A 13,069-nucleotide genomic window follows, 5' to 3' on the forward strand; every position below is an offset into this window, starting at 1 on the left:
CAATGCAGAGATAACAATGTATGAATACAAACAGAAACAACCCCCTGCTCCCCTTTTCTATCTAAGCCAGCCATCCATTCATCGATCCTAATCCTACCTCCTCTTCTCCCTTCCCTTCTTTTTATGGCTGCGAGAATTCATGTTTCATCCCCATTTCAAAGGCTCACGAGTAACCAGAACTTTGTCGGCGTCTTCATTTTAAAGAGAAAAAACAAACAGCACCCCCTCAGCCCCCCTTCTCCCAGTCTGTTCCTGCCAGAAACATAGCAACCAGCATGCACGGCTTTCTGCAGGCAGCCTAGTTTGCATTTAATTAGTTCTGTGATATCCTAAACTTCTTTCAACCTCCGCCCCCAGAACATCATTGTAGAAATCCTCACTCCGGGAGTGGCATGATAGAGCTGTCAAAAACCCAGCATCTGTGCCAGGAAGTGTTTAGAGCACTTGGGTTCCTGCATCGGGACACAACTTGCCCGGAATAGACACTGCTACCAGGAAATTGAGTCAATATAACGCTCTGCAGAGGAACAAAGATAGGAAATCTAAACCCAGCGATACAAATTGTGACAAACAAGGCAGAGATGTCACGTTACCTGCTCGCAGAGCATCTGGCTGGCATACCACTATCCGCACCAGGACAGGCGGCCCATCTCCCCTGCTGGGAGGAGACAAGGGTTTTCCAAGGTGAGGAGGAATCTGGTGGGACTATCAGTCCTAATGCCCAGCATCTTCTTTTTACAGCCATGCCTCCGTGTGCCAGCTGTGAGCAGGACCTCATGAGTCTCGCTGCAACAGGGCTTCTATTTTCATTGATCATCATTAGGCACACATTCCAAGGGCACTGAGTGGAAAAGAAAGAGTAATTTTACTCCAGAGGGAAGGGGCCTGTATGGACCTTTGTGGACACTATGTAGGCTGTCCTTGTCACGTTGGAGCGCTCAGGACCTTGATCAATCACCCTTCCCACTTCACCTTGCAGAAACCACCGCCTCCAGCCCTTTGCATTCCTGATAGCTCCATGAGCTCCTTCCCAGTCCTGGACCCTGCTTCCAAGGCTTCTGTTCAGACACTGCACCAGAACTTACCAAAAATGACGATGAGATCAGTGTGTGGCTGAGCTATGCTGGCTACTGGGGATCCTTGTCCTTTCTGTTTGACCTTTGCAGTCCTGAATTTCTACCCACAAGATCAATCTTTCCCTCTCCCTCCTCCTCCTAGACAACAGGGAGGACAGAGAGTGAAGTCAGAACACAGTGTCTGTCCCAGTGACCGTGTTATGCAGCCGATGGGATAGTCATTTTTCCTCCCCTGAGCAAAGCCTCCCTTTTCTATCCGTTTACCCCTAACCCATAAGTGATAAGTGCCAGCCACAAGAAAGCTTCCCACACTTGCCTGCTTTTCTGCTAGCCACAGCAAACCCAAAAACTGGAAAGCAAGCAGAGCTAAAGCAGGCAAGAGCTAAAGCAGGAGTCGATATTTTTAATCACTCTGTCAGCCCACTAACCCCCTTTGATGCTTCCACCAGTCTTGCAGTCGGCGAGAGCACTGCCGACAACGGTACCATCACGGAGCGATGAGTCCTTCTCCTGCAGGTGCCCGGTGCAGCTGAGCTTCTTGCTCCCTCCAGGCTCAGCCTCTCTGCAGGGGAGGCAGCCGCATTCGCCACCAGGACCCTGCGAACCAAAGCACAGAGAGCATTCACCTCATTCAGTTTCTCCCCCTCCATCCCCTGCCACTCTGCTGCTGTTAAACTCACTGCAGCCTCAGCCGCTTTATCATCTCATTTGCTTTCTGATCTGACACCAGTCTGCCATGCAGCTGATCAAAGGCAGAAACCAGAGTGCAGCCAGGCTGAGCAGCCCCAGAATTCAAACAAACATGTCACTTCCCATCTCTACATGTTAGACAACTTCACTTCTTTCTGTTACTGCCTCTTTTAATCTCTCCCTCCACACACATACACACACCTCCCCCCCTTTGCTTTCTCTTCATCCTCTACATTCATTTCCCAAGCACATATGCTGTCACCTTTTCCCCTTCTTTTCTTGATCTTTCCTGTCACTTTTCCCCTCCTTCACCCTTTCCTCCATGATCCATCTTCAGGACTCCTTCCTCCTCTTCCTGATGTTTTCACACTTTTTTTACTTCATTGCTTCACTTTCTGCCTCTTCCTCTCTTTTGGAGACTCTCCATTGTTTCACAGGAATGAAGTCACTTTTTGGGGTGCAGAAATAAGGTGCCAGAAGGAATACTTTTTCCTGCAAAGCTGTGGGTAGGCTATTATTAGAATCAATATTATCTATAGATGTCCCTTGAATCAGTAAACAACCTCCTGCCATGAAGTCTTTAATGGATCAGAAGCCTTTCAACGCTTGGAAATCCAATGTAGGGAAGAAAGAAATTCAGAGGTCCATTCCTGCAAGGAAGGAAGGGAAGAAAGAAAGAGAGACAGAAGGATGCAAATAGAAAATAGAAGAGAGAGAGGGGGGCAAGAGGACAAGAGAAGCACAAAGAAAAAGGTATTTTGGACTTTTAGGAAAGGAATGGCAGGCAGTAAATACAAGAATACAAATATATATATATATATATATTTAATTTTATAACATTGCTGAATTTCACTTTATTGTAATCCTCAAATAATACTTGCATCTCAGGCTGAACTAGCGATCCTTGGAATCCCTCTGGTAATTCTTTCCATCACCTGTAACATGGGGCTACAGATTACTCCTAATGCTGGATTTGGGTCCACGCTTAAATATTTCTGTCTGGAACAAGCTATTGCTCTATATTGGGAAGGAGACCAGTCCAGAACTGTTTAGGTCAGGAAATGAGCATTGAGTCTGATTGCTCATGGCACAAGGCTTTTGTATCTGATGGCAGACAGACTGCATACATTAGAAAAAGACATAGGGATCAAATGTGAGACAGAAGAGGAAATTTTACCTCCCCTTCCCTCTCCATCAGGGCTCAGACCAAGCCTCGAGAGTTGAAAATGATGTTCCAAGCCTCAAACTAATCTGCAAAATTTGTACCAAGATATGAACATCTCTAAGGTCTTCAAGCAGGCATTTTGGTCTACACCCAGCTTGATTAAAGTATTCCTGGATTCAATTAACTGAAATATAATGAGATTATTTCACAACATGCAATCTGATTTTTTTTTTTTTTTTGGTTACAGTAAAGTGAGTGAGCAGTGATTACAGGGCTTAATACAACAGGCCCTGCTGTACTGAAATCAAAAAGTGACATGAAATTAGGTCAAATTAGCCAGAACTTCCTGGGGAAAGCTGGGAGTGGGGGAAAATAGCTCTGCTTTTTCTTCATAAGTTTATTTTTCATAAGATAATTCTAGAAAATGTATTCTGTGACACATTAGATAATGCAAGAAGAAACAGTTTAAATGAAAGACACGTCATTTTCATAAAAATAAAACACACATTGAAACAAGAGTCACATACATACACAAAAAATCCTTTCTCCAGAGTATTCCCTAATAGAAAAAAATCTTTCAAATCTTCCCTAATAGAAAAAAATCTTTCAAAATTGAGTTCCCGTTGCACATCAAACCCATATTTCAAAAATCTGAATCCTGGGTGTTGGGAACTGTAGTTTTTATTTTGTGAGAGCGAGGCAGCTACACACCTCTGTGAGGGCTGGCATGGAAGAGACTTCTAACACAGTATTTGTTCACCGAGCACATTTTGAATTTGCACCACCCATCTCACTCCCCACAGCCTGGTGAAATGAAATGGTGGCTCTCTACATGGGCCAGCTAAGAAAATTCCATGTTTCTTTATACCTTAGGACCAGTCTGTGGTGAAGTGCTCATCTTGGGGTTTTGCTGGCTATGATGGTCCTGGAGTTGAACAACCTGCTGAGCTTCTCTTGCTTCATTCTCTTGCTTCAAATACATCACACAGATTTTAGTTCTACATCAGCAGCCAAGACGGTTCATTTCTATCACTGATAGCTGCCCCTTATGCCTCTGCAGGTACCACCACATGAATATTCTCTAAAAATTGTCCTTGTCCATTATATTGGGGTACCTTACCTTGAGGGTGATGCTTTTGAACCTCCTGACATTTCCAAATCTTGTAGCATGGGACACTTTGAATAAAAAAAGAAAAGAAAAGAAAAAAAATCACAAGCTAAGGTCCCTAAATCCCAAGTTCTCAGCTTAATAATGCGTTTTCAGCTGTGCAGTTCCAACATTCATAACTAGTGCTGAGAAAATAATTTGCAGCCAGTAATTTGCTGAAAGAATTTAGTTCCTTTCTCTGCACGCAGATGGTCCCTGAGCAAAATCAAAATTTCCTCGAATGTACTCATTATTTGAAAATACTCAACACATTTTTGGCAGTGCTTTTTTTCCCCCCCTTAAAAAAAAAAAAAAAAACAAAAAACAAAACACAAAACAAAAACAACAACAAAAAAACCCTTACAGATTGATCACAAAAGCATTGCTTGTGTATTCCATAGTTAGTATTCTAGCCATGAGCTGCTGGTTTGTTGTGATTAATCGTAGGTTCGTAGCATGGTTTCCATTCCCCAACTAGAGGGAAAACAAAACCCCCGTAATTCTTATAGTCAGGTTTAGGCCTCGAAGAACCCTTGGGGTTTTGAGTTCCCTTGGGAAGGAGGAGCAGGTAAATTAGACTAGGGAATTTTAACCCTTTTAGTCTCTGGTTCTCCCAGGCTTTCCCAGATCATTCATAGTACTTACGATCCGAGCTTCATGTCTTCATAAAAGGTATTGTAGCGGTGTAGCAGGGCCATACGTTGGAGATGCATGCCTCCAAAAGGCACGATGGCATAATCCCTGGCCCTGCATTGTGAAATCAGCCCACCGCAGAGCAGAACAAGAAGGCACACCTGGCAGACAGCAAAGTTGCACATTGCTGCACTGTAAGGTCATGAGGTGTGGGAATAGTTGATGGGAGCACAAAGATGGGGAGACAGAGGAGGCTTTTTAAAACTCGTGAGACCTGACGGGCCTGTACTTTTAAGGAGTCACTCCCAAGGACAAATAAATAAGGCTTCAAAAATAGATTGATAGCCTGGATCGGTCATTTAAAAGTCATTACCTCTTTGCACACCAAAGAACTACATGCAAGGGAGGAACTTAATATTGCATTTAAGTGCGTTTATACCAGGGACTAGAAAGAGGAGTGCCATTTACTTACAGACTTGTTAAGGCTTCAGTAGACCCACCAGCTTGCTATTCTGTCCTCACGTTCACCTTCTCCTGCTTCCTTTGGATTGTCTTGCTCTGCTCCTTTAGCTGGGACACTAGAATTTGTCCAGGGCTTAGATGCAAGCTGATGTCCTGGAGCTGAAGGGATGGGGCACAAGCATTATAAATCCTCTGAGTCATCCATGTCATCCATCAATCTGCTCTCTTTCTGTGCTAATGTGTGTTACTGATGCAAGCGCAGACAGAATTGTGCCACTCTTTGCAGCTGCTTCAGGGAAGAATCACATTTACATTACTAAATGCAGCTTTCCAGCAAAAACACAGAGTGAAGTCAGAAGACAGCCTTTGATAAGGAAGAAAGAGACTTTAAAACAAATACCCCACATTCACTAACATGCATTCAAATACAGACAAGAGGAACAGTAGTAAAAAAAACAAAAACCCTGACATTTCTGCTTCTAGCAACCTTTATCACAGAGCATGAGGATTTTATTCTTGCTGTTACCTTTCCTTTTGATAGTCTCTTCCAAAGCACATCTAAACAGTTATTTCTTCATTCCTCCCAGTACTCTGTAGTGTTGGGTGATCTGGTGCCTTGCAGATGTACTCTCTGTTAGCCTACCCCAAGCTATGACCACCCATAAAGGTATAAAATGTTTTTCCTTTCCTTGAATGTGTTCTGTGTCCACAGCGGAGCTCTTGCAAGAGGTCTTGAATTTGGCTTAGGAAGACAAGACAGTGATGTCTGTCTTGCTGCTGTACATCCCTGATTATGATAGCTTATGAATGCTTTGAGAAAAGAAAAAAAAAAAAAAGAGAAGGGTTTCAAAGGGAGTTACATTTGCATTCAGGTTAATTTAGTATATGAGAGATTCTGTTTGTGAGTCATAATAGGAAAAGACCTCATGAAGTCTTTGGGACACAGGAGATGCACTATGAGAGCCCAGCAAACTAAATTGTACACCTAGCCCCAACATTTTTGATACAGCGCTAGATTATTTTTTTTCAGTGTGTGACAGGATGGTAGAAGCTAAGGAGTTTCGACAGATGGAAAGGAGTAGCTGCAACAAGCCTCAGACAGAAAAGAAAGGATTTCATGGTATTTACAGTAACAACAACAAAAACAAACAAACAAAACCAAACAAGCCAAAAAGCAAGCAACCAAACCAACAGACAAACAAATAAACAAACAAAAATGAAACAAAATCAATCCAGGAGCAAACTAGGTGTCAGAGGTGATGTCAGCAGGTTTCGGAGAGAGCCTTTTATTGTGGTAGGTGATGAGGTCCGTATCCTTCAGAACTACTGTTTTTTCACATTTATTCTGGAAAGCACTGATGCACAGAATTATTCTTAATTAATATTCTGATAGCTGTTATTAGTTTTTTTTTTTTTTTTTGATGGCAGAAGAAGACTTAAAAAAACCTGGATCTGTAACAAAGAACAATTCAGAGATAGGAGGTCAGTTCTGTGGCACCTTCAATGGCAATGGAGGCAAAAAAATAAAACACCAAGAGCTTTTATGAAAAGGTTGCTTTTTCCTTTCTTGAACATTTTCTATTATGAAGTTAAAAACTAAGGAATTTCCTGAATCAGAAAGCAGAGGCTGAATCACTCCAGAGTTAGGATGTTTGAAATATAGGGCAAAATCTCAATCCAAACTTAGCAGTTCATTCCTCCCAAAATGCCACTCACTGCAGAACTCTCCCCCAAGCATTAAAGTGCTTCAAGTACGGATCCAGATGCAAATTCCTTAACTTGTTAAAAAGTCTCATCACTCAGGAAGTCAAAAGAGGACAAATGTTACAGTGTGGGCTTAGACACCTCTTGAATCAAGAGTTTGAAAAAAAAAGGAAAAACAACTTCATTAGCCAATCTTTCTTGTTATTTAAGCTCAAGGTTTATGCCAGATAGGACATGATATTCTAACCGAGGGGAGAAGGATATAGCAAACCAAGGTTTTATTAAGGCCTGTGTGTACATGATTTACTTTTCATTAGATTTAGTTATCAGCTAAATAGTAATTCGGGCAAGAGTTCTAGCCGTGCTTAATACTTTAGTCTTACAACAGAATAATATCTCCAGCATCATTAAAAACAAACATTCAGATGGGAACAAATTAACTCATTTCAATTCAGCCAGCTGCAAAGACCTCCTTTCTTTTCCTGTCATTTCAGAAAAAAAATGATCTCAGCCTTTTCCAAATCACCTTTTAAAAATAAGTGACTTTTGCATCAAGCTGGTAAAGCTGTAAAATTCAGGCCCTTGCTCCCCACTAAGGCAGTCACTCCCTGGTGCCCCCAGGTTTTCTTGGAGAATGCCCTGCTCATGGGGTGGGCCATGCAGCCCACCCCTTCCTGACACACGGGTGGCACTGGGTGAGTGGTGATCCTACAAGCCGCTGTTGTGGTTTTATGGCTCACTTAAAACCAGCAGAGACCAATGTGCAAATCATGCAGATCCCCAAGCCTGGCATCACAGGCTTTTAAGTATGCAAGCTGAATTCTGCACTGGTCTGGGGCTTCAACAGCAGTAGGATTGTGCAGTTCTTCCCTTGTCTATCTCCCCTCACTGCTGTGGCTGTGGCTCAGGCTGTCCTCTGTCCTTGTTTCACACCCTTGTTTCAGCTTCCCACTCCAGCTCTCACTGATGGTGTCTCCAAAGCAAGGCTTGGCCTTGCACACCATAACCAGCCCTAAAATATTTTGAAGCCCAGGTCTCATTCAACAGCTTCCAGAGAAGGATACTTGCTCCCACAAATATACCAGGGCATACAATAAACAAGGAATGCAGCCTCTGCTTTGACACCCATTTTGTTCATAGGCAATCAGATCCTTTCTATTCCTTTATCTCCTGCACTGGGTCTTGATAATGAGCAGCTCCAGCTCCAGGCAACACAATGAAAACTGCAGAAAACAACAGCAAAGCCCTCGCTTGTTGCTTGCAACTGGCTTCTGTACTTAAAGTTGGAGCGATCTCTCCTCTGTTTTTCCACTTAGATATTCTCTGAAGCTGTCTGACTAAACAAGATGAAGTCTCATTTATTCTTAGAAAAGTTGCTGGTCACCCATAAGTCCAAACTGAAGTTCTGGTAGGAAAGGCTTTTCTGCAGACTGTATCTGAAAACAACCCACTCGCAAACCCCACTTCCTATCCCAAAGCACTTTGAGGAAGTTTGGATACACATCTGAACTTTTCAGCTTGATGCAGTCTCTCCCTGTGACTCATAGAAATGTTTCCATGAATATTTAATTTTTTTAAGTTCCAAAAGGGAAAAAAAAGGCTTAAATAGGGAAAGAAAAAGACTCAAACAAATACCATAGCTGCCAACATCTTGTGACAGAAAGTCAATAGCTTTTAAATCTGCATAAAATTACATACATTTCCATGAAATTACCTGCATTTGCATATAGTGATGCTTGATGCTACAAGGAACTTGCAGCTCCTCCCCAAGACTCCCCAGATCTTGACTTCTCCTGCAGGCCCAGCAGCACTTTAATTCTGCCATCCTAGAGCTCTGAGGCACTGGGACTATCTGCGAGGGAATCACTGGGGCATTTCCACAGCCCAGTGGAAATCCCTCTCCAACCAGGGGCATGGGCCAGAGGTTTCTGGAAGTCTCCCTGGGACCTCTGTCCCTTCCCTCTTCCCCACTTCTTCCTCTCCTTCTTGGATGGAGAGGATGAGGCTGCAGTTCATGCTGGGGAGGACAACTTCTAGCGGGTAGAAGAAACCCCCAGCAAGCATCCTAAATGGAGAACTTCTTCCGTGGTCCTCCCTCAGCTTAGGGAGAGAGCATCACGTGAGTAGCTGAAGGGTTTATTTTTTCCTGCCTTCTCATTTCAGCTCCTCATACTACCAGCCAAAGGCACTGCTCGGTGTGTTTAGGTTTCCCCTGGTGACATTTGTCCACTAAAAAACTGAACCCAGACCCACCAGCCTCCTTTTACAGCAGCCACGAGACAGGTTAGTAATGAGTTGGAACAAAATGAGGAGTGCTCATCCCACCCCCAGGCCCTGGCCTCCCTCTGTGTAACTGCTTTTGAAATATATTTGGTAACACACCGAATGTATTTAAAGGGATTGTGGAACTGGCCAATTTTCATGCTAATTAAAGTGCAGGAGATGGAAGTGAGCTGTTTGAAATACATTACAGCACCGAGGAAAACATATTGTGCGCTATCTCATATTTTTCAAGAGCCCATATTCAAATCCACTTTCAATCTGTGTGCACCATGCCTCTGCTGCTGCCTGTATTACCGAGCCACAGGCAGAGCGTGTCGTGCCCCTGTGCTGGCCCAGCCTTGGCCATGGGATGGACCTGGATGCAGAATGTGTCCCCAGGGACAGAGAGAACTAGGTCAGTGCTTGGGAAGGAGCTGGAGTGCCTGGCTCTCTGAGGGGAAGGCAGGGAATGGAGAAGATTGCTAATCTCCACAGACAGCATAGCCGAAGGGGACAATATTTAAATGTCCTGCAGTGGATGCTCACAGCAGAGAGCCTGGGCTCACAATGGTGTTTCTCTTGCAAGGACTGGGGGAAGCACGGTGTTCAATTAAGTGTCTGAGGGAAGGGAAGCTGCATACAGAAAGGCATTTGCAGAGCCAGTGAGCATCGTTTTTTTGCCTCTCTAGATAGCGAGATGGCCAGTTCTTACACACTGTCCCAGCTAGGCAAGACCTGGACCGGCATTCCTCAGCCAGGGGCATAGCTTTGAACCTGGGCTTCAGCCACTGAGGCTGCACAAGCTGCTTATCAAATACAGAGCAATCTAGTTACCTGGCAGGTCTGTTGAGAGCACTTGTTTTGTCCTATTTGCCAAGATAAGTTTAGAAACCCATTTCTTTTGGAGACATTAAATGCTGCCCTGTTGTTTATGCGCAGTTCCTTCCCCTACAGGAAGAGACCCCATCGAGAGAGCACGCTCATGTATACCAGCCAGTTTCAGCGTCTGGCTCGGGCAGAATCTGCATGTAAATTGATGGATGGGAACGTCCTTGTGTACTTCCCAAGGTAGTGGTGCATGTCCAGCAGCCCTCCCGCTCCTCTCGGCATGCACCTCCCCGCAGGTGGTGTCTGGCAGAGGAGACGGGCTCTCCAGGCACCCATACCCATTCCCCAGGAAGCCTGCAGAGAGGAGGGTCTCTTTCTGTGCAGACAAAGCACAGGACTCTGTTCTATGCATGATTGCTTGTATGTAGGAATTACTTGGCTGTTTTCCTTCTGTTTTCATCCCCTTGCCCTCTCTCGCCGTCCTTTGGATACAGGGGCTGCGAGCATATTAGTCCCTGGGGCTGGGAGCTTCCAGGCTGCACTGTCAAGTGCTGAGCAGTATTTCTTCACCCTCAGGAGGAAATCTGCTTCTTTAAATATTTGCCTGACTTCCTGACAGCTTTTTGACAGAACATCCACTCCCCTGTTAACAGCCATGTTCAGTGGCAGAAGACATCTCTATCAGGGCACCTTCTCTTTCGCAAGCAAAGCCCTATTCCCCGCTGGCAACAGATCTTCCTGCTCTCTTTCAGCTCAGATCTGTGTTGTCTTCTGTGAGGGCCTCACTTCCCAAAACAGGATTTGGAGAGACAGCAGCCCCCAGGCTGGTACACAGATCGCAAAGGTTAGGCAGCAGCAGGTGAGGTGGTAAAAAAAGAGAGGTTCTTCCCACCTCGATGCCACCAGAGTACGGAGGTGGCAGAATAACAGCGAAAAGAGCAAATCCCTGTTCTTGTGCAATAAAGGCAAGTGTCTCTACTAAATGTTAATTGAGAAGTTTTCCCTTCCTTCAGAGTCTGGCAAGTGATCTGTGCGGGGGTGGGAGGAAGACAGGAATTACCTAGCAATATCTGGAAACACCCTGCAATCCCAGGGAACACGTGGCTCGGGTAGCGGCAGCAGCTCTTAGGAGGCAGCTAAAGCAAGCCAAGATGACACGTGGGAGTCACGTCTGTTCCGTCTGATGCTGTTTCAGCTTTCTGGTGTCAGGTCCAGCTGAAGCCCTTGGCTTTGGAGAGGAGCTTTCACTCGTCCATTAGGTCAGTTTCTGACTTAGCTCTGCCAGGGTGATGTGGCTGACTGGTCAGCGCAGTAGCGAATTCAAAGAGCGATGTCTGAGTTAAGTCATCCGTAAAGAGGATAGGATAGCCTGGTTTCAGGAGCTTGTGGTAGGCTAATCCTTTTAATAAGATGACTATCTGGATTGCCTTTGTGACATTGGAAATCACTGAGTGCCTAAATCCTGCTCTACCAGTGCCTGGCAGCTTATGGCATGAGTAGTAAATAAGAGTCCTAGCAGGAATGAAGAGATTGATTAAAGGCTGATACCCACTGGACCATGGACTAGAGTATAACAGGGTTTCCAAGGGTAGACTCTGCATCAGGTTCACTTCAAAGTCAATGGTATGGTGGTGCCAAGATCTTTTCTGCAGTATCTTCTCCATGGACAGCAGGTCCTTTGCTGATGCTGGTGTTATTCATCACATTATTTTTCCCACTCAGAAGGTGGAGAAGAACCATCTATATAAGGTAAACTCAGGGGCTTGCAAGATACTTCATATTCCAAAAATAATGAGAAAATTAGAAGTCCCAGAGCCTCAAGAACCTCAAGACAGCTGTTCCCAGGTCTTCATGCTCTTTATGATGCTTGGATTAGGAGCACAAACAGTTTTTGCCTTGAAAAGCTGTCTCTCTGGCACAACCACAGATACTTTTGTTCAGAGGCAGCATTGTGTGCTGAGTGTCACCCAAAGGAGGGAGGGAGGGATGCTCTCCCACAGGATTTCTGGAAGGCACTGCCATTGTTCAGAGTGCAAGTGGGCTGAGGAGCTTAACAGATGGCTGCAGTGAGACATGGACTCTCTACAGATGGTGAATGCATTCCCTCCGAGATCAGTGGTGGGCTGGATGACAGCCCAATATGGTTGCAGGCTCCAAAAGCCTGTATTCCCCCCCCACACCCTGTTATCATGACATTTTCCTCTTTGGAGAATGGGAAGGGATTTAGAGAGAGAGACACAGGGACATACATGGGTAGGGAGAAACCAGTGAAAATAGCTGATGCCATAAAAATAGGTATGTATCCCTCTGAGAGGCTGTCAACACAGAAGGAGAGGGCTGAGCAGTTATTGCTTGCTATTTGCCCCTGTGGACATCCTTCCAGTCCATGGCATAATACCTTGGTTTTCAAAACATAACTTCTTTAATAGGCACCAGATCCCAGAAAGCAAAATGACCGAGGGTGGTGTTGCTGAGAAAAATCTTCCAAGAAGCCCCTCACCTGTGGGATATGTCTTTGAGATGATGGTCACCTTTTTACATACTGGCCAGTAGTGGTTAGAATGATCCTCTGCCTGGATTTTGTTGCAAATAGCATTTAAAATGCTGGAAGCCTTTTCACTAGTAATTTTCCAAACCTGATTAAATCAGTGGAATTAGACAGAAAATGACTTCCTGCTGCAAGCAGCCTCAGATTTGAATGGATCCTTATCCCCCCCATCCCAGAAGAGAACATCAAATTTCAAATTTCCCATCAAATAAGTAGCTTATCAAGTTTTATTAAAGGAATCAGTTAGTTTCTTAACCTTCTGAAAGTCAAAACAGGGAAAAAAAAAGTGTTTCGAGCCAGAAATAGCATATTAGAGAATTTCAACTTTTTTTTTTTTTTTTTTAATTATTATTTTTCCAATCAGGATATTTTCTGAAGAACAATCCTCCTACAGGTGATATTTCAGAAATGCAACACTGGAAGAGGTCATTGTGTCTGGTGTTTAGGAAAGCACATGCTCGTTTGTTCCAGGATGATCTTGTGCTATGTAATAGTGGTGGTGGATAATATCAGCAAGCTGTCTGGAAACACTCTACTTGGATGCAGTTCTAGGT

At 44.4% G+C, this 13,069-nt stretch overlaps 1 long non-coding RNA gene across 1 annotated transcript in view; it reads right to left on the reverse strand.

The window, feature by feature from the left end:
* Positions 1 to 13,069, reverse strand: part of LOC137864005 (uncharacterized) — a 70,369-nt gene that overhangs the window by 22,585 nt on the left and 34,715 nt on the right. The window contains exons 3-7 of the long non-coding RNA XR_011101262.1: positions 5,184 to 5,332; positions 2,029 to 2,266; positions 1,505 to 1,673; positions 1,086 to 1,214; positions 594 to 841 (exon numbers count right to left, since the gene is read on the reverse strand). This is a non-coding gene — a long non-coding RNA (uncharacterized lncRNA). The remainder of the gene's footprint in view (positions 1 to 593; positions 842 to 1,085; positions 1,215 to 1,504; positions 1,674 to 2,028; positions 2,267 to 5,183; positions 5,333 to 13,069) is intronic.

Source organism: Anas acuta, chromosome 1, assembly GCF_963932015.1.
Source record: "Anas acuta chromosome 1, bAnaAcu1.1, whole genome shotgun sequence".
Taxonomy (NCBI): Eukaryota; Metazoa; Chordata; class Aves; order Anseriformes; family Anatidae; genus Anas; species Anas acuta.